The following is a 24,309-nucleotide window of genomic DNA, read 5'->3' on the forward strand; positions in this document are numbered from 1 at the left end:
AGTACAAGTTGTCATGTCAAAAATGAACTTTACAATTTTGGTGAGGGGGCGGGGGGGGGGGGGTGAGGCTGGGAAGGGATGTGAAGGGTAAACAAAGGAGGAGGCTGCAATGCTTGGTAAGAAATGTACTCATCAGCTTGCCCATGTAATTGTAACCCCTCTGTACAGTATGTTCACAAAAAATAAAAATTATTAAAAAAAAAAAGAAACTCACTCGGGTCAGTAAAATCAAGGACAGCCCTAAAACTGTCCTAAAATGAGAGGTAGCGCCCTCCTCTGGACAGTGTAGTCTGGATAGCTTCTTGCAGTTAGCTCACGTAACCTTGCATGGTGCTATGGTTATAATTAAAGTTCGTCTTTGTGAGATTTCAGCAGAGCCTGGTCAAAAGGGTTGGTTGTGTGAAGGCAGGAAGTACAGCAACGTTAGTAAATACAGTAGAGAGAAATGCAATTTTCTTTAGCAAGGTGCTAAGAAGAGCGCTTTTGAAATTTATCTTAATTTAGCTGAAGAAAGATGTGACCTTGCACCTACATCTTCCTGTGAAGTTGCCTTTTGATGTGCTTGCTGTACATACTAAGGGAGGTGACTGTGCTACCTTAATTGAGTTTGTATTCTTTTGCTTTGTTGGTAAATTCTATTTTAGTAGCTCTGTAAATTGACCATGAAAACCTATGTCACCCCTGAAAACTTTACAGGAAGGAATAGGAGAAACTCCAGGTCTCCTTGGCACAGGATGAAACTTTCTTAACAGAGACCCAGAAACACAACAAATCAGAGAAAGGTTGGACAAATGGGATTGCATGAACTGTAGAGCTTCTGCATGGCATGAGTGGTTGTGGGGATTGAATTCTGGGCCTTGGCACTGTCCTTCAACATTTCAGCTCAAAGCTAGTGCTCTACAACTTGATCCACAGCACACTTTCAGCTTTCTAGTGGTTTTTTGGAGATAAGAATCTCATGGACTTTCCTGCCTGGGCTGGCTTTGAACTGCAATACTCAGATCTCAGCCTCCTGAGATTGCTAGGATTATAGACGTGAGCCGCTGGCACCTGGCTAAGAATACAAGTTTTGATACTTTGGCTAGCAGAGCCTTGAGATATTGCAAGTAGCATCTTGAGAGGTTGGATAGCAGAGTGATCTTCCAGCAGGTTGGGGCTTCCAGAAGCAGGTACAATGTGGTGGGGACAGTCTTCCTTGGAAGATTTTAAGAGAGAATTCTGAAAGTTGCTCATCTAGGAACTGAAGAGACTTTCCTTTCTTTAACTCTTTTTGTTTCGCCTCAGACACAAGGATTAGAGGACCCTTGCCTCCTTACACCTATCCCTCCTTCATCCCCTGCACCCAAGTTCTAGGCCTTTCTTCAATCTAGAATCATGTCTTTGGGGTCTTCTCCTTCCCATTTTTCATGTTTACACATTAGATGTACACACTGGCTGATGTGAAAACTTGAATATTGGTATGGTTTGTGGGACCAGAGGTGGCCAAATGCAAAACTAATGTTAGAGAAAGAGATAAGTGTTTTGTCCTGATGCTTAAGGATCTAATTAGCTGATCATCGGCCAATTTTAGGACAATGTTTGCTGCTTTTGTTCCCTTTCTTTTCCAAATCATTTCCTCCTCCCTTCAGATATTGTTTTTACGTATATACTCAGTCAACATATGTACAATTGTATAAATAAAATTAAATTTCTACAGGACACTAGAGAAGATTTTAACTGTGGGGTAGGAGGCAGGGAAGAAATTGGAAGAGGAAGGCAGAGACTGTCACTGTGATTTTGAAGCAAAAGATTTCCACTCAACAGGCCCACAAACTAGAAGAGATGAAGAAGGATTCTCCCTTATAGCTTCCAGAAATAGTGTGCTTTGGCCTATGCTTTTCTTTGGACTTTTGGTTCCCAGGACTGTGACAGAATAAAAATTCTGTTTTAAGTCATCCAACTTGTGTTAATTTGTAGTGGCAGCCAGGAGAAATTAGTATAGCGTTTGTCACAGGAAAGTAGAATGTGCTGGAATAAAAATGTGGAAGTAGTGTTAGCACTAGATTCTAGGTCTAGGCTTGGAAGATTCGGAGAATTCAGAATCTTGAAGATGCTGGTAAGTGCTCAGAAGGAAATGAGGGTCATTGTACAACAAGCTTCTATTGTCTTACAGAATACTTGTAATACTCTTCTGGTAAGGGCTCAGGGAGAAATAAGGAAAGTATTCCTGTAAACAGGAGAAGAGATTATCATAATGTGAAGGAAAGAAAACTTGGCTGTATTATGTAAACTAAAACTTGCAAGTGATGGAGTTAGGCATTTAGCTGAGGAAGTTTTCCAAGAAAGTGCTAACAGTGTGGCCCTGATTCTTCTTTGTGATCACAATAAATGAAAAAAATGGAAGATATAAGTTGGGGAAGGAACCACTAAGCAACAAAACAAAACAACAACAACAAAAAAAAAACTAGCACTTTATGATGTGGAAAATTTGCAGCTAACCCAACTTGCAAAAGATTTGGATGCTCACTTAGGAAAGCACCACTTAGAACTTAATGGAGGATTTCTTGATGCATTGCAAATGTTTTGGGGCTAGGTGATCCCTTTAATTTCTCCTTATAAAGTGGGAATATTAAAAATTGGTATTTTATGCCTTTCCACCATAATATCTTGAGAATATGTACATTATATTTTCATTTTATAGGCCTAAAATGAAAAACTTGCCCTGAAATCAAATATACCTATAGTTTTAAGCATACTTGTTTAAGCGATGAGATTTATGACTTTTGGCCTCACAATAATTAGACAGGAATTTTGTACTTTCTTGATGACATGACAATCTGATATTTTTTGGGAGAGGTATTAGAATGGATTGAATATTTCACATATAAGACAGATGTGAATTGTTGAGAGAGAATAGTGGACTTTGAATTTGGCCTTCCAAAAGATATGCCTAAATGTAAATCCATAGAACTGGTGAGAATTACCTTATTTAGAGAAAGGGACTTTTGACAATTCAATTAAGTAAAAGATCTTCAGATATTATTTCAATTAGCTGGGTGTGAGGGGGTGGTGTCCCTAAAACTAATAACAAAGGGTGAGCAAATGCAGAAGTGGTACTCACTACACACTATGTTGAAAATGAACTATACAACTTGTGAGGGTTGTTGGGAGGGAAAAACTGGGAGAGTGAGGGAAGGGGTGACACTGTTTAAAAAGAAATATACTCAATACCTGACTTACGTAACTGTAAACCCCTGGTGTATCACCTCTACAACAAAATAAAAAGAAACAGAGGCAGGAGAAAAGAAGACTGATGTAGAGCAAAGAGAACACACATAAGAACGAAGACAGAGATCATCGTGATGTGTCCATAAGCCAAGGCACCCATGACTCTCAACTTCTACCAGAAGCCAGAAGTGTCAGGGAAGGATTTTCCTTTAAGACCTACAGAGATAGCATGGTTGTGCTGATACCTTACAGTTGTAGACCATATTTTCTAGTACTTCAAGAATGAATTTCTGTTGTTTTAAACTCTTACATTGTGGCAATTTATTATTACAACCCTAAGAAGTTCATGCTGAGTATCACTGACTGTCAAGTATTTCTTTTCCTCAGAGCCACTGAGGCTTTCTTGCTCATGATTCCAGTTTATCACTTGGATTATAGCAATTGGATTATATTCTTCACCTTTCCCTTAAGTTAGCCAATACCTCCTGGTGTGTCCAGAGTTGCTAATTTCCTATATGCCTGACTGCTCTTTGACTCTATTAGTCCTGCCAAATTAAATTTTCTTTCCCTGGGCTGTTGGAGCATATTTTCCATAGCTTCTACTTTTTAAACTTCTGTTTTACTTCTTAAGTACACCAGGCAAGTACAAGCCCCTCCCCTACTCGTTATCTTCTTTCTTATTATCTGGTCCTAAGGATCTCTCTTTTCTTCTGCCAATCTATAGACCATTCCTTTGAGTAAGGCATTTCTTCAGGAACTCAAATGGATATTTGCATTTTAATGGAAGTATAATTGACTTTCACTGTTCATTTGAACAATTAAGACCTCACATTTACATTTTAATCCAGATACTTTATAGCCTCATTTCTCTTAACTTTGAGGGAAAGAGATCTTTTCTGATAGGTAACCATTGGTTACATAGAGAACCATTCTGGCTCTCAACATCTATTGTATGGAGCACACCATGCTATTAATTATGTAGATATCCAAGTATTTACAATAGTCTTTATTTCTTCCTCAGTTGTTAGACTACAACTATAAATGGAAGATGACCTGAGCACTTATGTGGCTTTCAGAACCAGTTGGTACATGTCAAGAGTGATTGTGCATACTTGTAATTCTAGCTACTAGGGAGGCAGAAATAGGGGGATCACAAGTTTGAAACCAGCCTGGGAAAGTTGGTATTATCCTGTTCAAAACAAAATACAAAACAAAGGGGCATATCTAAAGGGGTGTAGAATTTGCCTAGCACATGTGAGATGTCTTGGGTTCAACCCCAAGACCTTTTTGCAACATAAAAGGAAGAAAAACATATATATGCAATTGTTTTGTTTTGTTTTGATGTAACATTTCACGTTATAATATAATAACATCTTTATGTAAGCAAATTGTTAGATTCAGTAGATGCTCTCTGGTTATACATCGTACTTATTATTGCTGATCAAAAAAGATGTCAGAATGTGTTTATTTATCATGACCTTCTACTAATCATTTGAGACTGAGTTTAAAAGATTAAAAAAAAACTCAAATGCCTATGATCTGAATAATAAAAGAGACCAGTATTTGAAGCACAATTGGAAAAGTCTTGAGAATATTTAATATGGAGAAGGTTGGTTGGGTGGGTAGTCATTAGCTGTATAGAAATGTGAGGTGCTCTTCCTGAAGCCATTGCAAGGACTCAGAGAATCTCCTATCTTCTCTAAGAGAACAAATTATATTTTGCTTCATTCTCTTTTGAATATCAGTCTAGTCATGTGATTTCCTTTTCTTTACAGCCAAATCTCAGCCACTTCCCAGTGTATGAAATTAGGGTAATTTTCATATAGTCCTGATGGATATAAGACGTAGCTTCTTAGAGGCAGAGACCTTCTAAACTCAGCTTTCTCTTATTTCCTGGGAACTTTTTCCTTTTTTTTTTTTTTTTGGGGTCCGGTCATGGGGCCTGAAATCTGGGCCTGGGCGCTGTCCCTCAGCTCTTCAGCTCAAGGCTAGCGCTCTACCACTAGAGCCACAGCGCCACTTCCGGCTTTTTTCTTTTTGCTCATGTGATACTGAGGAATCGAACCCAGGGCCTCATGCATGCAAGGCAAGCGCTCTACCACTGAGCCACCTTCCCAGCCCCGAACTTTTTTCTTATACATATCCTATGTAAACAATGTGTCCTGATGTGTGGATATTGGAGTCTGCACCTACACATATCTACATCTGTGTAGCCACATATCAGTAGGGAATGAAGTAGCTACTGATTACTGATGCAATTGATATAAAGCTGGCTGTTGTTTCTCAGAGTGACCAGAGTCTGTGTTTTGACTAATGGGTGCTGTATAATTATTGATCAGCTGGGAGATCTCTCAGTCCATATTATGGCATCTTGCTACTAAAGATGCTTCTAGAGTCCTCACGAGCTATTGTCACCCACACAACTTCCTCTTGTTTAGAGAGATCCTGACAAATCTTACTTACACCTGCTTTCAGCTTGGTTTGTTTTCAACTATTCATCTCCTGGTAGATTTAGTGACTTAGAAAATTACTTAGCAAGTACCATTACTTCCATTCAAGTGCTTCTACTCTACCACTTATTGAAAAGGTAAGTTGAATTTGGGACAGTTAATATTCCACACTCTACTCCACCAAGAGGCAACTTATTTTAGGCTTTCTCTTCATATAGAAGGATGGCTGGTAATCTATAGATGGATATTGAGAGTTTGCTGGAATTTTTTGTTTTAGCAGTCCTAGAGCCATCCTGGGTAGCGACACAGTGGATGGCTGATGGTTTTGATCTCAGCTGAAACTTTTTCTTTAGCCAATCTATCACGTTTTTGCATTCTTGATCTGAAAGGCCCGTGTTGATGGCTATAGGCCTTGTCTGAAAGTTAGACACACCTGGAAGCTTTTAAAAGCTGTCTCTCTTAGAATCTACAATCAATCAATAAATCAGAATTTGTGGGACTATAATCCCAGCAGTAGTATCTTTATCCAGCGGGCTAAAAGAGAAGATTAATCGAGATAAATGAACACCTCATCAATTCATTGCAACCTCATAATCTATAGGAAAAAATAATATGCTGAAAACTTCAAGCTGCAGAAGCTGGATAGTTGAGAAAAGGATCCCATGATAGACAGGGAAATAGGATATGAGCTATAGACTAATGAAAGGATGTGCTGATGGTCTTTTTAGGGTGAAAACTCTGCTTAGATAGAGGAATTTATTACACAAGTCTTTAGCTAATTCAAAGCTAGGGTGATCTGTTTCTTAGATAACAATTGCCTGTGTTCTAAATGTTTCTATGTATTGGCATTGTTTATCTTCAATAAAGTAAGAAATACAATGGTGAAAGAGTTGGCAGTGGGCTGGGAAGGTGGCTCAGTGGTAGAGCGCTTGCCTTGCATGCATGAGGCCCTGGGTTAGATTCCTCAGCACCCCACAAGCAAAAAGAAAAAAAGCCGGAAGTGGCACTATGGCTCAAGTGGTAGAGTGTTAGCCTTGAGCTGAAGAGCTCAGGGACAGCGCCCAGGCCCAGAGTTCAGGCCCCATGACCGGACCAAAAAAAAAAAAAAAAAGAATTGGCAGTGTTGTGATACCATTAACCTACTCCAATTCATCTGCCAGCATGATTTTGAGACGTGGTAATGATATCGTATGCTCATTGTCTGGGAAGCCAGGCAAGTGTCGATGTTGTGGAATAATCCACACTGGCTAGAACAGTCACTTGTTTTTGTGTAGATTATATATAAATATGTTTAGTGTTATTACAAAGGTGATGTATAGAAGGGTTACATTATATAAAGCAGGTAATGAGTACATTTCTTTATTGAAAATGTTACTCTTTTCCTCAGTGTCTCCAATTTTTTCCCTTTTATTCCCACCCACAAGTTGTGCAATTCATTTGCAAGGTATTTTCTATTGAGGCACGCTGCTACATTTTTGTCCCTTTGGTCCCTTCATTTCTGTGCCTACCCCACCCTCCCAAAGGAAGATAGATGAACAAACAAGACAAAATAAAAAGCAAAAGCAAAAGAAAAAAAATCGTATTTCCATTTCCTGGAATTCATTTCAATAAATATTATTTTACATGATCAGATGCACATAGGCCGTCTGCCTTTGTGTTCTTTTGTTAAGTGTATCCTCTTTTGGTCTCACTGTGAGTGAATGCCTACAGTCCTGTATAATTTATCATATCCTAGTGTGTTTTAGATCTAGCTTCTGCATATCAGAGAAAATATGCACTGTTTTTGTCTCTGAGCTTGTCTTACCTAACTTAACAAGATTTATTCTAGGTCCATCCATCTCCTTGCAAATGACATGATTTTTTCTAATGGCTGTGTAAAATTCCATTATATATAGAAACTGTCTATATACCACACTAGGCCTCCTCTTCTGGATTTTTGGTGATTAACTGGAGATGAGTTTCCCAGGTTTGTCTTCCCATGCTGTCTCTGACCCTCCATTCTGAGATCTGAGCCTCCTGACTAGGATTTTAGGTGTGAGCCACCAGCTCTTAATGAACAGTCCTGATTTGAACACCTTCATTCCTCCTAAATTCATCAATTTGGAAAACAATGCGTCAAGTGCACTTATTTATTACTTTTGGGACTGGAAACATCATTCAATACCGACTCCACCATTTACTAGATGTGCTATTTTGAAAAAAGTTTCTTAATTTCTTTGTGCCTCAGTTCCTCATTTTCAAAATTAATAGTAATGGCTTAAAAAAGTTATGGTGGAGATTAGGTGAGGGGTTCCTACAGGTAAAGATCCTGGAATAGTGCTCAGTAGTACAAGGCAAATGTTCTATAAATGCTGATGGCAATTATTGTTGCTAAAAACTGACTTACCCCATGTGAAGTTCTTTGATTATGCACGTGGTGTTGGATGTTATAGTTTTGAATGCTAAGAGCTCCCAATAAAGTAAATAAAAGAATATAGGCTGAGTTGAAAATTAAATGCTTTGTAATCTATTTGCTTTGTGGTTAGTTCTCTTCTTCACAGACTTCTAGGGAGCTTTACTTTCAATATGGTTGATGGCTGAATTCCTTTACTCTGCACGTGAAGCAAAGGCAGCGTAACAATATGTCAAAATACTTACTAAATTTATATAGGGATAATCCTTAGAGTATTAAGGATTTGATGTATCCTATCAAATCTCTTTCATTGTATGGATTTCTTTGTAAAAAAGAAATATGACTATCTGTTCATGGGCTTGTACTCCATTTTCAATCTGCCAGCCCTGCCACAGACATCACAACATTGTAACTTCAAAATATTGTCCTGTCGCAGCATCATTCATGATCCTTTGGGGCCGGCATCCTTGTGGACCACACTACTGAAGGAACATAGATGTGGACAATTTTTCCATGGCTCCACAGCAATAATGCCAATTCTGCTCCTGCTTGTTTGAATTTTGTGTTCAATATACTTGGAAGTATTGTTGGCATTTTTTTCCTCATTAAAAATATAGCAATAAGCACAGACATTGTATAAAATTATGTACTGAAGCTCAGCTCAGCCAGACCCAGATCTGGCAATCAAGCAGTGTAAGGAATCAATCTTTTCCTTTTTCTGTTTTCTGTGTTTTTTTTTCTCAGTGCAGATTTTTAACTGTATATATTTCTGTTGGTAAGTAGCAGAAAAATCAGTCTTTCTCTTTAGTCTTCTCTAGCAATGATGAGAAACTTAGAAGAAGGAATCATATCACTGAAGAAATGTGTTATTAAACGTGAAAATGTTGTTCCAAAAGGTAAAGATGAAAAGCATCTTAAAATCTCTTCATTGAAATAGGATGTCGGACATCCCATTTCAATGAAATAGCTTGTGGCCCACACCACCTATGTTATTAAACCATCTGTATCATGTACTCTCCACTGATGTATGATAACTGACTACAAGTATAAATCTGATTTTTCTAAGGAAGAAAAAAAATCCTTCCAAGGGAAATATCAATTTCATGTCTTGTTTCCCCAAACTTCTCTGTACATAAATCCATTTGTAATTGTCAGTGTCCAAGCCACCATTATTTGATTTTTTTTTTCCGTTAGTACCTGTGGACTGGCTTAACTCCTACTGCTTCTGGGTTTTATATTCCCCTTTTCCTGTTTCTTCTGACGAGTGAGCAAAGAGAACTTGTAAAAGACATAATATGAGTCATTCTTCCACAAAGGATTTCTCCGGAGAGGGTACTTCTAAGTGTAAATTGCCTTCCTTCCCTTCTGCTTGAAGTAAGGGCTGAGGGTTGTTTATTCCACCTACTGCTTTGGCTATTGTGCCTATAATCTCTTTCTTTCTTTCCGTTAGGTTAGTGGATAGCAATTATATATTGTTTCTCTAGGTAGCAATTGTAACTGTCATTTTGTTTTCATAGTCACAGGAGGCAATTGTATATTCTCTTTCTGTTAAGAAAGATGTATGTGTGTGCATGTACACATGCATATATACATTATATATCTATATCTATATATAATTCTACTGATTCCAATGGCAAATGGGTGGCACCTACACTAGACTCTCAAGTTTTCAAAATAAAATGATGTCCAGCTGCTAAGTTAACTATAATCTTAAAAAATGTCAGAAAAAGAAAATGATGTACACTCTCAGTTATTTAAACATGTTGTTTTTTTCTCTGACCAAAAAGAACCAAGATGGAATTGTGATGAGACTATACAGAAAAACAGATGTACATGTAAAATATGGAAAAATGATGGAGATATTTATCTGTAGATAAACAAACCTGGTGTACGTTCACTTTAAAAGAATATGTACACTTGGGGCTGGGAAAGTGGCTCAGTGGTAGAGCGCTTGCCTTGCATGCCTAAGGCCCTGGGTTCGATTCCTCAGCACCACATAAACAAAAAGAATAAAGCAGGAAGTGGCACTGTGGCTCAAGTGGTAGAGTGCTAGCCTTGAGCTGAAGAGCTGAGGGACAGTGCCCAGGCCCAGAGTTCAGGCCCCACAACCGGACCCCCACTGTGTATGTACACTATACACTTGGAAATTTTGAAGCTTTTTACTTACAACTCAACAAATATGACATAGTAAGAATTTCCTTCTTTTAGAAAAATGTGTGCATGCTGTACAAATATCTACAATTCTGTAGGCATGTAAATGTACTGGGAGATGAGATATGACATATTTCAGACTTGACACTTGTTGGTGAGTAGGAATAAATAATCTGGAGCAGGAAATTATAAACATCCCAACTCTTGTGGTGGGGAAGGTCATTTAATGTATCTGAATCGAAGTTATCTAATTTTTTTAGATGAGGAAAAGTGTATCTACTGCCCATGGATAAAAAGATGATTAAATGGGACTTAGTGCATAAAGTACTCTGCCTGCTCTTAGGTTAACTACTTAGCCTACAATCTATCCTGTATCTCTGGTGTTAATAACAGTAATGAAATGTGAGAGTTTAAATGGATCAAAATGATCATCTGTCCTACTTTTTTTTTATTTTACAGAGAGATCAAAGAGGTGAGGATGACAGAGACAAAACAAATGTGAGCGCTGGTGACTCTTGTTTGGATCATTACTCAGACTGTTTTGCTATCTTGTAGATTCTTCTCCAAGAAACTCAGAATTCAATATCTCATCATTTTAGCACCAGAAGCTTGTGGTTATTTTATAAGTAGCAACAGCCATGTGTAAAACATTTTAGATCATAAGCACTAAGGGCTATAAGAGCCATGGTCTCTGCTGCCCTTATTCCAGTGAATTTATGGAATTTTATTCTGGATTGGGCTTGTCTGGAATAATGGAAACATCATTAGCATGTGGAGAATAAGCTCATTGCTATGGATCCAGGAATGCCATTCTTTAAGAGATTATGAAGCAATACCATTCAAAATAAGGACAGTGATGATAGCTTGCAATACTGAGCACTTTTGATGTAACAGGCTTGGCAGGCATTTGTTTCAAGACCTATGAGGTATTTAGTTATAGCAATCCTGATACTACAGACTGAAATTTTAATACAGAATTTAATCAAGAATTATCTGATTCCTCAGCCTGACAACTGACACATACTGCCTCTAATATAAAGCTGGTGAAACATGTTTTACTTATGGGTTTTCTATACATTTTTAATATGTTTTATTGTAAAAATACTGTACAGAAGGGTTACAATTATATGAGCAAGGTATCCCTTCCCTCCCACCTCCACAACTACATCCCCCCCCCCCCCCCGCCTAAATTGTAAAGTTCATTTTTCAACATAGTGTCTTGTACATCTGCATCTCATTGTTACAATGGGTCAACCTGTATCCCTATTTAAGCATTTTTGTTTTTACCCTTCCCCTCCCCAAATTAGAGAAGTGTTTATACAAGATGCAGGGCACCTACAACAAATACAGTGAAAACAGGAGTTATATCATGGGGGAGGAACATATAAAGAAACAAAAAAATCACAAACTACATATTTTTATATATAGCTATCAGTAGAGAAACATTTGCTTTAATTTAAAAGGAAAATGTCTGACTTTTTAAAGCACATTGCATTCTTTATTGTTGAGGTAATTATATAACATGATTTCTAGATGTATAGTAAAGGATTACTGTATTATCTCATATAGCTTACTTTTTTTGTGGTAAGAGGACCTAAAATCTACTTGTTTAAAAATCGTTAATACAATGATAGCAACTGTATTCCCATGTTGGACATAAGCTCTTCAAACCTGTTTGTCTTGTGTGCTTACTGCAATGTGTTCTCTGAACAATGCTTCCCTATTTCTTTTTTACCCCCAGTGCCTGATAGTTATTATTTTATTGACCTTTTTCCTTGTCTATTTTCATTTGATTTATTTTGTAGATTTGTAGATTCTCTGTGTGAGATCATAAATGTTTCTTCTTTCTAAGTCTGGCTTAATTTAATTGGCATAATGTCTTTCAGGCACATTGATACTTGAGTAAGTGACAACATCTTTAAAGCTCAGTAATACTCCACTTTTGTTACTCATTCATTTATTGATAGGCATCAGGCCTCCTCCCTCTCTTGGCTATTGTGAATAATGCTGCAGAAACATATGAGTATGAATATCTTTATGAAGCAGCAGTTTCATGTCTTTTACTTAGATGTACATACAGAAGGAGGAGGGCTACTTCCATAGACCCTGGAAGTCATTCGTTTACAGCATTGCATCATTAATCTCTGTAGTAACTAAAGCTTAAACAATGCGGTATAATAATATCCATGGTCTGAACACAAATTTCATCTCTTTGTAGTGGGTTTGTGTGTCTAGATTTCTTTATGATAGATGATTTCATGTCCGGGAGCTCCTTATTCTGTAGTGCTGATTTCTTTTTATTAAGTACTTAGCAGTTTGTGGTATAACTAGCTCTGTCAGAAGTATATTCTCTGAGTAGAAAATGAAAAAAGAATTGTAATTAGAGTGTCTTACTTGATTTTAATCCTGTGGTATATAACAGGAAACCCAACTTCAAAAGATTTAAATATACAAGGTAAATTGTACCACGAAGTTAGGAATGTTCCAAGCACAACTACTTGGAGATAGAGTGAAGTCATCAAGGGTTTAAGTTCTAGCTGTCATGACTCTGCCATTATTATAGTGGCATCCTTTCCTTGTGGCTGAAAGATTGCTATTATAGTCCTAGATATCACATGGAGCTAGAGTAAGACACAGAAGAAATGTGAGCATCTTTCCCTTATCTCTTCTATAACCACAGAAACATCAGTAAGTGTCTGATACATTTATTCTTCTGTCTCATTGGGGAAAAAAAAATCAAGTCACATAGTCATAGCAAGAGATACTGTGAGCAGATGTGGTGGGCTGGATCACTCAGGCTGTACTTCTGGGGCTTGGCGGGCACTAGCATTCCTAAGGAAGGACAAAGGGCAGCCAGTATTGGATTGGTAAGTGATGGAAAAACTAGGCAAGCAAAAAAAGTGAAAACTCTAAAAAACATAAATAACATTAATGCTCATCTTTTTAATTTATCTGGAAGAAAAGGAGAAGAAATATAACTGAATTGTGCCATCTAAATGGTTTTGTTCTTCTGGTAAATTATTCTCCTGCTGTTGATGAAGACAATTATTCCATTTGTGTATTAGAGTCCTGCTAGCTTAATAGATCTCTAATGAAATTAGCAGAGAATGTATTTCATTAGCAACTTTATAGACAAAAAAGGCTTATTACAGACACCTACAGGTTCTCTCATGCCATGTTCTTATGTTTTGTATTTTATGTTATTATCAGTAGCAAAGACCATTTTACTATGGACCTGCATAAGATTCTGCTCCTTTAGAGTTGAGAAACAATTTTTTATAGTCTGGTCTAGCACTAATTGGACATTTGTTCCTATAATCTTTTGATGGGGTCATCATAATTATAAAAATTTGAAGTCCGAGCATTCAAAGCGTAGTAACTTGGAATGTTGCTTATTGTTTAATGGCTAATAAACCCCAACTGCTGCATTTTCTATGAAGCCTATGACTTTGGAGGAGAAACATAAGCCTGGGGGAAAGACAAAAATTCCTGATTAGCCTTGGAAGCATAAGAAGGCAGAGACTGAGATGGGTATAGGTAAACCATGTGAGTCATAGCAAGGATCACAGGGATATGAGTGATGCAGTGTGCCAAAACATGAGGATCAAATTTGCAACAGAGACTGGGAGGAAAACAAATGGAGGGTGAGAACAACTGAAAGTATGAAATATGGTTTTGTTTAGGTCTCATGTCATCAAGATGGCAAAAATTACCTATTGACTTCTTTCTTTGTACATTGTCAGGCATTCTATTCTGCACTGTTTCCTTAATATTTATTCATACTAAAAGACTCTGCTTAGCTGCCACTACAACTATTTCCCGGATCCTGTGCATGCTGTACTCTATTAGAGATAAGTGTTGGCTTGTCAGTGTCTTCTCCTGTCTTATTCTGCCACTGACACCTAGCTGGCATGCACACTGAGTAGTCTTTTCTCACTCATGAATTAATGCCTACAGGTTCTAATTTTAAGAAAATAATTTTAAGAAAATAAACCTAAACGCGGTATTTCCTACTTGAGTCATCGACTTTTTCCTTTTTGTTCCCCAATTGGCAAAGATTTTTTGACTTGGAAAATCACTTTTCACTTTCTGAGACTGACTGAAAGCCTCAATGAATGGCTTCCTTCCAAACTCATCCTCTGCAAGGTGACTGCAAATGGCTCTCTTCAGAGGTGAGATCTATCTCACTAGCTTGCATTTGGCTGCTTTAATAACTTCCTTTCTTGCCAATAGAATAGGGAAAAGAGATGTTGAGCCAGTTTGGATTATAGGACTCAAAAAATCTGGCATTCTTCTGTTCTTTCCTGGTATCTGAAACCTCTTGTGAATTAGCCTGGGCACATCGGTGAGAGGATGATATACTTTGATTTTTGTCCCTATAGATTTTTTGTCATGCTGAGAATTTAGCTTTTTCTTAAGTAAAATGCACCTGCTTGATCACTTTTCAGTGATATATATCCTTTTCATTCTTTTTTTTTTCTATTCCATGTCTGGGAAGATGTTTATATGATTTGGTTGCTAACCACATAATCTAGACTGCAAAAGCACTTTTCCTTAGAAATACACATCTACCTTTGTGATTTCAATTAAGTGCAACAAACAGATGATTCCAAAATTTATTTGAATAGATTAATAACTATTCATATATATGCAAAGTCTCTTCAACACATTCCATTGTTTTGACATCCCCTTGGCACATCAGATGCTATGTGGACAACATTTTTCATTTGCTTTTTAGATAGTCCTCTGTTTGAAGCCTGTCATTCTACACATACTCTGGTTCTTTCTTCCTTTTCTAGTGAGACTCAAAGAAAGGGAAAGGCTTGTATATATTTTCATTGCCCTTCTTCCCAGGGTGAGTTTTACCTTTCCATCTATGGTTTCATTTCTGCTCTCTCTGACATAGTATATGTGCCATTGCAGTAATATTGCCAACTATCCTGGAGAGAAGAAGAAAACAAAGGAATTAATATTCTCTGAAATTTGTACTTGGGAGGATGCAGTGTTCACATGTCTCATTCACACTCCATGCAGAAATGTTTTTAATAATTATCACGGGAAAGTTATTGGTCTAAATCCTGACAATATAAGACTGTATTTATGTAATACGTACAGTTTATGAGACCACAGGACTAATAATTAGTAGTCAGAGAATCAGTTTGCACCCAAACATAAACATGCAAACAAAAATCAAAATTGTAAATAGATGCTCAAAACTTTTCTTACACAAGAGAAATGAAAGTAACCATATTAATTGAAAGTCCATTATAGTCATTATCCATAATGAAAAGTAAATCCATGCAGTAATTATAGTGAAACTGCTGTGCTACTCTGCACAACAGTGATGTATAGATGACGCTTCAAAAATTACTTTGTGAGAATGCATCCAAGCCATATCCCAAGACAACAAATCTTGGGGCACATTCTAGAAGATTCTGTTATTGAAAAGGAGTTCATCACAATATCATCAAACATATAATGGAGATCAATGCCCAAACAGTAGGGGTGGGGGGGGGGTGGGGGTGGGAGATGAGAAGGGATGGGAAGGGGAAACAAAGTACATTTCTTGATAAGAAATGTACTCATCATCTTGCCCATGTAATTGTAACCCCTCTATATGGTATTTTCAGAATTAAAAAAAAAAGAAACATTCAGGAAATGGATTTTAGCCTAAGAAAAATGAATTAAAACTCTTTCAAATATGTGTTTCTCCATAGTTATAATTTATTAAATGACAATTTATATTTTCTAAATGTAAAATAATACAAGGGATACAGGTGGACCCATTGCAACAATGAGATATACAAGACATTATGTCAAAAAATGAACTTTACAACTTTGGAGTGGGGGTGGGGGGTGGGGTGCATGGGGGGATGGGAAGGGATGGTAAGGGGAAACAAAGGAGGAGGCAACAATGCTTGATAAGAAATATACTCACTACCTTGCCCATGTAATTGTAACCCCTCTGTATGGTATTTTCACGATTAAAAAAAAAGAAAAAAGGAAGTAAAAAAAGAATAAAATATAAGCCTTTTCCCCAGATAAAATAAGTTAATTACCAAGCAGAGCATTACAATTACTATGTTAAGAATAACTACTTTTCCAGTGTGCAAATAATATGCCATCACTTAATGAAATGAAAGCAAAAAAATATGGCTATCTTTTGGTGTAGAATTGTCCCTGTTTTGGAAGTCAACTAAGAAAAAATGGGCAAAGCTTGGGAGAAAAATGAAATTCCAGGTAGCTCACAAATGTAGGAAGGGATGCTCAAGTTTATAGAATTGGAAATATAAGTTACAAAAGCAACAGGGTTCTGATCTAATCAGCAAAAACTACAATGATACTATACGGGAGCTTTCATGGAATATAGACTAAAGCATACATTCTGCAGAGCAATTCCACAATACCTCATCAGATTCAGCGCTGGACTCCTGGATATTTCCTCCCAGAAAATCATTTCCAATATGAATATATGCAAAAATATTTCCTGCAGACTTAATGATAGTGGATAGCTTGAGGCAACACATAGGTAACATACATTAAGGATGCACAATTGCATTTAGAAACAATGGCTAGATAGATGAACACAAAACAACAAAGATTACTAACTGAATGAAAATAGTAAGAAAGTTGAGTGTGATGGAATACATCTATAATACCCAGTTCTTGGAGGCTGAGGCAAAAGGATCAGTATATTTAGTCTGTCTCAAGAAACTCAAACCATTCATCCAACTAACCAACCAATCAACAACAAAAACCCCCAAAGAAACAAAACTCAGAAACAGTTAGAAATAAAATAAAGTCTATAAGTCAATAATACACACACACACACACACACACACACACACACACACACACACACACACACACACACACACACACACACCCCTCCAGGAAATAATAACGCATATTTCAAAGCACATTCTCAATCAAAAGGAAGCATATATCAAACATTACCATGGTATGTGGGATTGGATGAAGAATAAAGATGCAAATAAAATGGAAAATGATGAAAAGTTTCATCTATACACAAAAATAAAACGCACAATAAAGGATGATGATTCTTCCAGAGATGCAAGGAAATAATCACCTTGAAGAAATGAGATGCGCAAAATGAACCAATAAGAGGCTCCAGATGTGATGAAACTATAGGATATTTTGAGGTCTTAGGAAGGAAACAAATCATCTGCTGTCCTAGAAAAAAAGCACTGGCAAAGTGAGGAAAGAACTCTACTTTAGAGCAGTGAGAAAAGGGCTTTCTATCTAGGTGACATTTAAGCCAAGACCCAGAATATGAAGAGCAGCCAGCCATGTGAATTCTCTTGAGAAGCTGCATCCAGACATAGGACTCAGCCTGTTCTAGGATTTGAAAGAAGGCCAGGGCAGCTGGTGTGGTGAACAGGCGGAGATAGCTCCAAGAGGAGATAAAATCAGAGGCTAAGGCACATAAAGCCTTTGGAGTTCATTCCAATTATATGGGAAACCCTGCAGGGTATTAAGCAGATGTTAACAAGAGTTGGTTTACATTTTTAATTTCTAAAAGTTTACTCTGTGGCTCTGAGTCTATAATGGATTAGTGAGGGGTGACAGGAGGGGGAAACTGACTGCTGAGGAGTCATTTTGGGAGAAATTACTTATGGAGTAGCTGGAGAAGTCAGGGAGAGGGAAGAATAGAGGTTCTCAGCTTGTCATTTATCGAAAGAGGACGAGTAAGGGAAGGAAGAGACTTGGTGATAAAGTCAAGAAACTATTATCAGACAAGCTCCTGTGAGACATCCAAGTGAAGATATGAGATAAAGTAGTATAACTCAAAGCATAGGTTTTATTATATCTATCTATCTACATAAATAGATATATATATAAATAATTTTTGAGCCAGAGGAAATAGTAGGTCAGCTAAACAGTATGTTGAGAAGGAGAAAAGAGGAAAATTTGTGTAGGATCTTGAGCAGCTGTCACTTAAATGTCTAGGAGGTTTCCAAAGTGTATGGACAAGACAGAATATGCACAGCCAAGGTGTCAGGAGGAAAACCAGTGTGTTTTTCACACATGTATATAAAGTATTTCTCTGTTGGGTGCTGGTGATATATGCTTATAATCCTAGTTACTCAGGAGGCTGAGATTTGGCGGATCACAGTTTGAAGCTGGCATGGGCAGAAAAGCTGACAAGATTCAATCTCTAATTAACTAGCAAAATTCTAATTAACTAGCAGCATGGCTCAAGTGGTAAAGCACCAGCTGAGCAAGAAAGCAGAACAAGAGTGCAAAGTTCCAAGTTCAACTGTTTTAATGGGCAAAAAGCATTATTTCTTTGCATAGAAACAAGATGAGATTGTATATATATTACATATGTATATTTATATACATATGTAGTTTATATACATATAAACCTCATTAAATAATCAAATCATAAATTTAATAACAGGAATTCAGATTTTCTTTGTGGGAATTTAAAGCAATAGTGGGGTAAAGCACCAAAATACAGGTGACCAACATAAATTATCAATTACTATTAAAGTAGTAATAAAACTAAGCCAGACATTTTGGTTGCTCAAGTTGAAATTAGTTTCTGTGTTCTCTCCAGCAAAAGCTTTTTATGACTTTGATATTACTTGGATGATTTATATCAAAGGAATTATTTGACCTATTTTTTGACTTGAGTAAGGGTTTTCTCTTATTAGCAAACGTAGTGCATTTTACCTCTTAAAGAAATTCAATATGTTTCTGTTGAGCTGAATTTCACATGATCACTTGACCTGTAAATATTTATGTGTAACCCCGATTTCAACATCCTTCTCTCCTGCTTCTGCTCCTTCAAGGATTATTTCTCACTACTGTGTCCCACAGAAGTACTTGTTTGTGTCATACTCACTTCTAAGTCAGTTCCATGCTTGAGCTACAGCAGCCTTTCCATACTGTACTTTTATCACGCTTTCAACTAAAGCACGGATCCATGCCCGGTACTTCTCAGCATTACTCTGTGACCATGTCCACTCTCATAATGCTGCTATTATAGTTGGATATTAAAGATGTACATGTGGAAAATCCTTTTTTGTAGTTTACTTTTCCTAATTCAAGTTTACCATTTACCAAATCTATGCAGCTATCATTGGTTTGACTAGACTGTTGATATCCTAAAAGACTTACTTATGAGGCAAAAAGACAAAACTTATTACACAACTTGAAATACTCTGATGCTCACATCTGTGCAGACAAGAGAGCACACAGTGGGATTTATTTCAGGTCTACCGGATCTACTGAAGACTCATTCTTACTTTAAGATCACCTCGGTTTTGTTTTGCAAAGCTTTCATAATAGAAGCTCCAATCTCCTTTAGCAAATCCCAGGGACCCAGCCAGTCTTGCCACTGGATGTATTCTTTCCTCCTGCTGTGGGAAGTGAGATCTCCCAGCAGGCTCTGGGAGTATTTGTGAGCTTCCAGATCTAATTTTCCTGGTGAGTTCCTCATGCAACTATGTCTGCCAATTATTTTTTGGATTTCTATGGATTACTCACATGCAAAAGGTAAAGTCAAATGCAAATGCAAACTGAAGTGTCTTCAAGTGGTTGAGATGCTGCAGAACTGCTTTCAGCAAGCAGAGAAAATGCCTCCTCAGATCTTTCTGCTGAGCAGGTTCCCAGCCTCTTTCTTTTCCCTTTTGTATGTAGCCCATGCCTCAACTTCTCTGGCAAATAAGGATCAGGAGTCTATACAGCATCGTACATTGGTGTTCTTTTCCATAGACTAGTGGTTTTGAACATTTGAGATTTTGTTTATTTTTTGTAGTCAAATTGTGGGATAGTGTAAATGAAAGAAATACCTGAAAAAAATTTAAATTTAAGCACCTACAGGAAACGAAAAAGTATGTTTTGTTTGTTTTTTCTTCTTTATATTAGTGTGCAAGATTTGTATAAAGGGGTTCCATTGTAATATTTCTATATATTCATATAATGCAGTTTGATCAAATTCACTTTCTCTATTACTCTTTTCTTATCATCATTATTCCTTTGACCATTATTTTATTTTCATGCTTGGTATGAAGTGTATAGAGCATATTCAATCTTTTCTTTACCCTCTTTTTTAATCCACTTACTGGCCCCACCCCCTAAATACTCATCCCTTGTTTCTACTTGTATTATATTTGTTATTTTGTTGTTTAGTTCTATATTCCATAGCTGAGAGTGGTATGAGATACTTGTCTTTCTCATTCTGGCTTATTTCACTTAAGGTGATGATTTCTGCAAGTTTTTCTTCAATTGACATGCTTTCCTTCTTTATGTCTGAAAAATACGCCATTGTGTAGATATACCACATTTTCATTGTCCATTCATTAATTGATAGACACCTAGGCTGATTCCAAGGTTTGGCTATTGTGAACAATGCTGTGATAAACCTCGGTGTGTAGATATTTCTAGTATATGCAGACACATATTTCTTCTGATACATGCCCAGGAGTGGTATGGCAGGGGTAGTATGGTAGCTGTATTTTTGGTTTTTGAGAAATATCCATGCTAATTTTCACAGTGGGTGAATGATTGTACACTCCCACCAACAGTATAAATGGGTTCCTTTTCACTACATCCTCGTCAGCATTTATTGTTTGCATTCTTTACTGTAGCTATTCTGACTGGGTGAGATGGAATCTCAGTGTAGTTTTGTTTGTATTTTCTTTATGGCTAAGCATGTTGGATATTCTTTATGCACTTATTAGGCATTTGTACTTTATCTTTTGCAAACTGTTCAACAATCTTATTATTATATTGGTACTTAATTTTTGGAGCTCTTTGTATATTTTGGATATTAGTCATGTACCTGATGAATAGCTAGCAAATATTTTTTTCAATCTATAGGTCATTTTTGATTCTAGAAATTGTTTTCTTTACCATTCAAAAAGCAAAAAAAGATGCTTTAAATGGAAATAAACTAACATTTTTTGTCAACTATAGGGTGAAAGGAAAATATTATCAGGATTCACATGAGCATGTTTCTATAAGCAAGAGAAATGCAGAAAATTCAAGAATCTGTTCCTAGATATATAAAAAAGAAAATAAACATCACAATTAAGATAGAAAAAGTGTCAACATTTTGGTAACCACTTATGTTTGCCAATCTATGTGAAACTTTTATGTTTACATGTCTGAATAATATTTGAAGAAGTTGCATAAATTATTTTATAGTTCAATTATTTGATGTACATTTGTAATATATCCTGGTTCTCATACTATTAAATATTCTTGATGACTTGATTTTTAATGATTGTAGTATTACATAATAAGTACTTGCTATGATTTAATTCATATAATCACCTAGTAATGTTATCTAGTAAAGTTTTTCAAAAACTGTTTTCCTTAATAAAAGTGTGTTTTCTATTCCTTTCCAATAACAGTTGACTTGTTATCATTATACTGCTCTTGTAAAATTAAAAATTAGATATATTTCTATGTAAAGTGATATAAACAATGCTAAGTCCTATAAAATGATGTGTATGGGTACTAGGGTTTGAACTCAAGGCCTGGGAGCTGTCCCTTAGTTTTTGCATTTAAGGTTTGTGATCTAAGTCTCACAGACTTTCTGACCCAAGGTGGATTCAAATCTTGATCCTCAGATCTCAGCCTTTTGAGTAGCTATTGCCACTGGCAGCCATTGATTTTTTTTTTTTTTTTATTGTCAAGGTGATGTACAGAGGTGTTTCAGTTATATAAGTAAGGTAATGCATACATTTCTTGTCAACCTTGTTACCCTTTCCCTCAATTTTCTCTTACAAGTTTCCCTCCCTCACAAGTTGTACAGATCATTTCTAACATATTGTGTTGAATTGGTTTATTAACCCCTCCCCCCCCCCCCCCCCCCCCCCCCGCCACCTTGTCCTTTGTATCATCATTCCGTTGTTCCCTTTCCCTTCCCTAATTCAAATCCCTGGTATATACAATACCAAGATACCAAAATCAAATACAGTGACAACAGAGGATATACCATAAGGGGAAGAACATGCAAAAGAAACAAAAACTCACATATACGTATAAATCAGGGCATAAATAAGCCTTCTTGGCAAGGCATCACCCGGAAAGAACTTGAGCATAACAAACACTATGCTATAAGGCTACTAAAAAATTGTGGACATAAGTCTGTGTGTGTGTGTGTGTGTGTGTGTGTGTGTGTGTGTGTGTGTGTGTGACAGAGACAAACAGAAAGACATAGGCAAAGAGCATGGGGGCATGAGAAAATAACTAAATTCAAATGAAACCATTTGTGTTGATTTCAATTTCTTTATATTGATTAAATTGAATCTTAATAAAAAAACTATTTTACATTACAGAAGACCTTGGAATGTTTTCATATGAAGTTTATGGTGTTTTTCATCACCCAATAAACTGTTTGATTTCTTCCCTCTGCAATAAAATAATAAATAAAAATTAGGATTCTAATTTTTTTTTTGTCATTCATGTGGCTTGAACTCAGGGCCTGGTCACTGTCCCTGAGTTTTTCTTTTCAAGACTAGCATTCTACCACTTTGAGCCACAGTTCCACTTCTGGTTTTCTGGTGATAAATTGAAGATAAGAGTCCTGCCTAGGCTGTTTTTGAGCCACAAACCTCAGACCTCAGCCTCCTGAATAGCTAAGACTATAAGCATGAGCCACCAGCACCCAGCGGGATTCTAATTTTTTGTTTTTGGTGGATCATGGGCTTGAGCTCTGGGCCTGGGTACTGTCCCTCAGCTCTTCAACTCTAGGCCAGCGCTCTACCACTTGAGCCACAGCACCACTTTCCGCTTTTTCTGCTTATGTGGTGCTGAGGAATCAAACCCAGGGCCTCATGCATGTGAGGCAAGCACTCTACCACTGAGCCATCTTCCCAGCCCCAGGATTCTAATTTTTATATTTTATAAGCAACTAAACTCCTATGTGGTTAAATATCTGTGCTCTTAACAAAACCTGTAGATCTATAGCGAACGTTTGAAGGAGAATCACGATTTTCTTAATACCAGTCTTGAAAAGCTTATTAAATTAACAACTTTTCTTCTTGATAAGTTATTTCTACTAATCTGCCCTGATAGTCTGTACTATAATTACAAACCATGTTAAAAGACTTGCTCTGTGTGTGTGTGTGTGTGTGTGTGTGTGTTCGTTTTGCTGGGGGCATTTGTAAATGTAAATATACCAGGGAAAATGTAATTGCTTTAATTTTAGGAATACTAGAGCACCAGAAGCAATGTCTCTTTGTTACTGTGATCCATTTTCTCTCTTGGGTCTTATGTTGTTTCCAGCAGATGGCATTAGCATGCTAAAGAATCAAGCACCACAGTACAGACATTCAACAGATATACATTTTAAAAAGGAAGGGAAATGGAAAAGAAAACATTATTTGGAAATCTGTTAGGTACTGAGTCTTTTGTATGTATAGTGACACTTTATTTGTAGCATAATCCTTTTTGGCAGGTGTTACCTTAAGGATGAATAAACTAAGGCTGGAAGGATTTAAGGAATTTTATTGACCCCAATGCAAGTACATCACTTAACAGATCCAGGATTTGAATCTAGATTTGATTCAAGCAGCCTGTGTGGCTGCTATGTTGAGAACTCTGATGTTGTATTGGGGATAATTGTTTAAGAAGCCATTTTAAATGCATTGGGTAGATAGCTTCAAGTATTTTTATGGGGGAAATAAGAGAAATTCTCAAAATAAAATACAGGATAGCAATCCTAGAAATCTAGGTAAAAGTAATATAGACACTGGCAAAAATTGTGAAAATTAACTTTTCCAGAATTCTGGGATAAAACCAAAGTTTCCAATAATCTGTGGAGAATTTGTATAAGAAAAAAGATTGTATACTGGTAAGAACAGCAAGATCTGTAGAACTGCTACTTACTCTAGTCCCATCCCTCTCTCCCTAGCACCAACGTAGCTCTGAAAACCAGCCCCCCTCACCCATGAGATCAGATTGGTATCATTAGAAGGAAGAAAATTGGCATGAAATACCTCAGCAAAATGAAGTATCATACTTGACCTGCTTACTTGATCCTTAGAAAAGCCTTTCAGAGGATTTGTTTATATTTATCATGGTTTTGAGCTCAGTGAAAAGACCCTTTTCCTGACACTTGTCATAATC

This window comes from Dipodomys spectabilis, unplaced genomic scaffold (genome assembly GCF_019054845.1).
Source record: "Dipodomys spectabilis isolate Male_0828 unplaced genomic scaffold, ASM1905484v1 ptg000042l, whole genome shotgun sequence".
NCBI lineage: Eukaryota > Metazoa > Chordata > Mammalia > Rodentia > Heteromyidae > Dipodomys > Dipodomys spectabilis.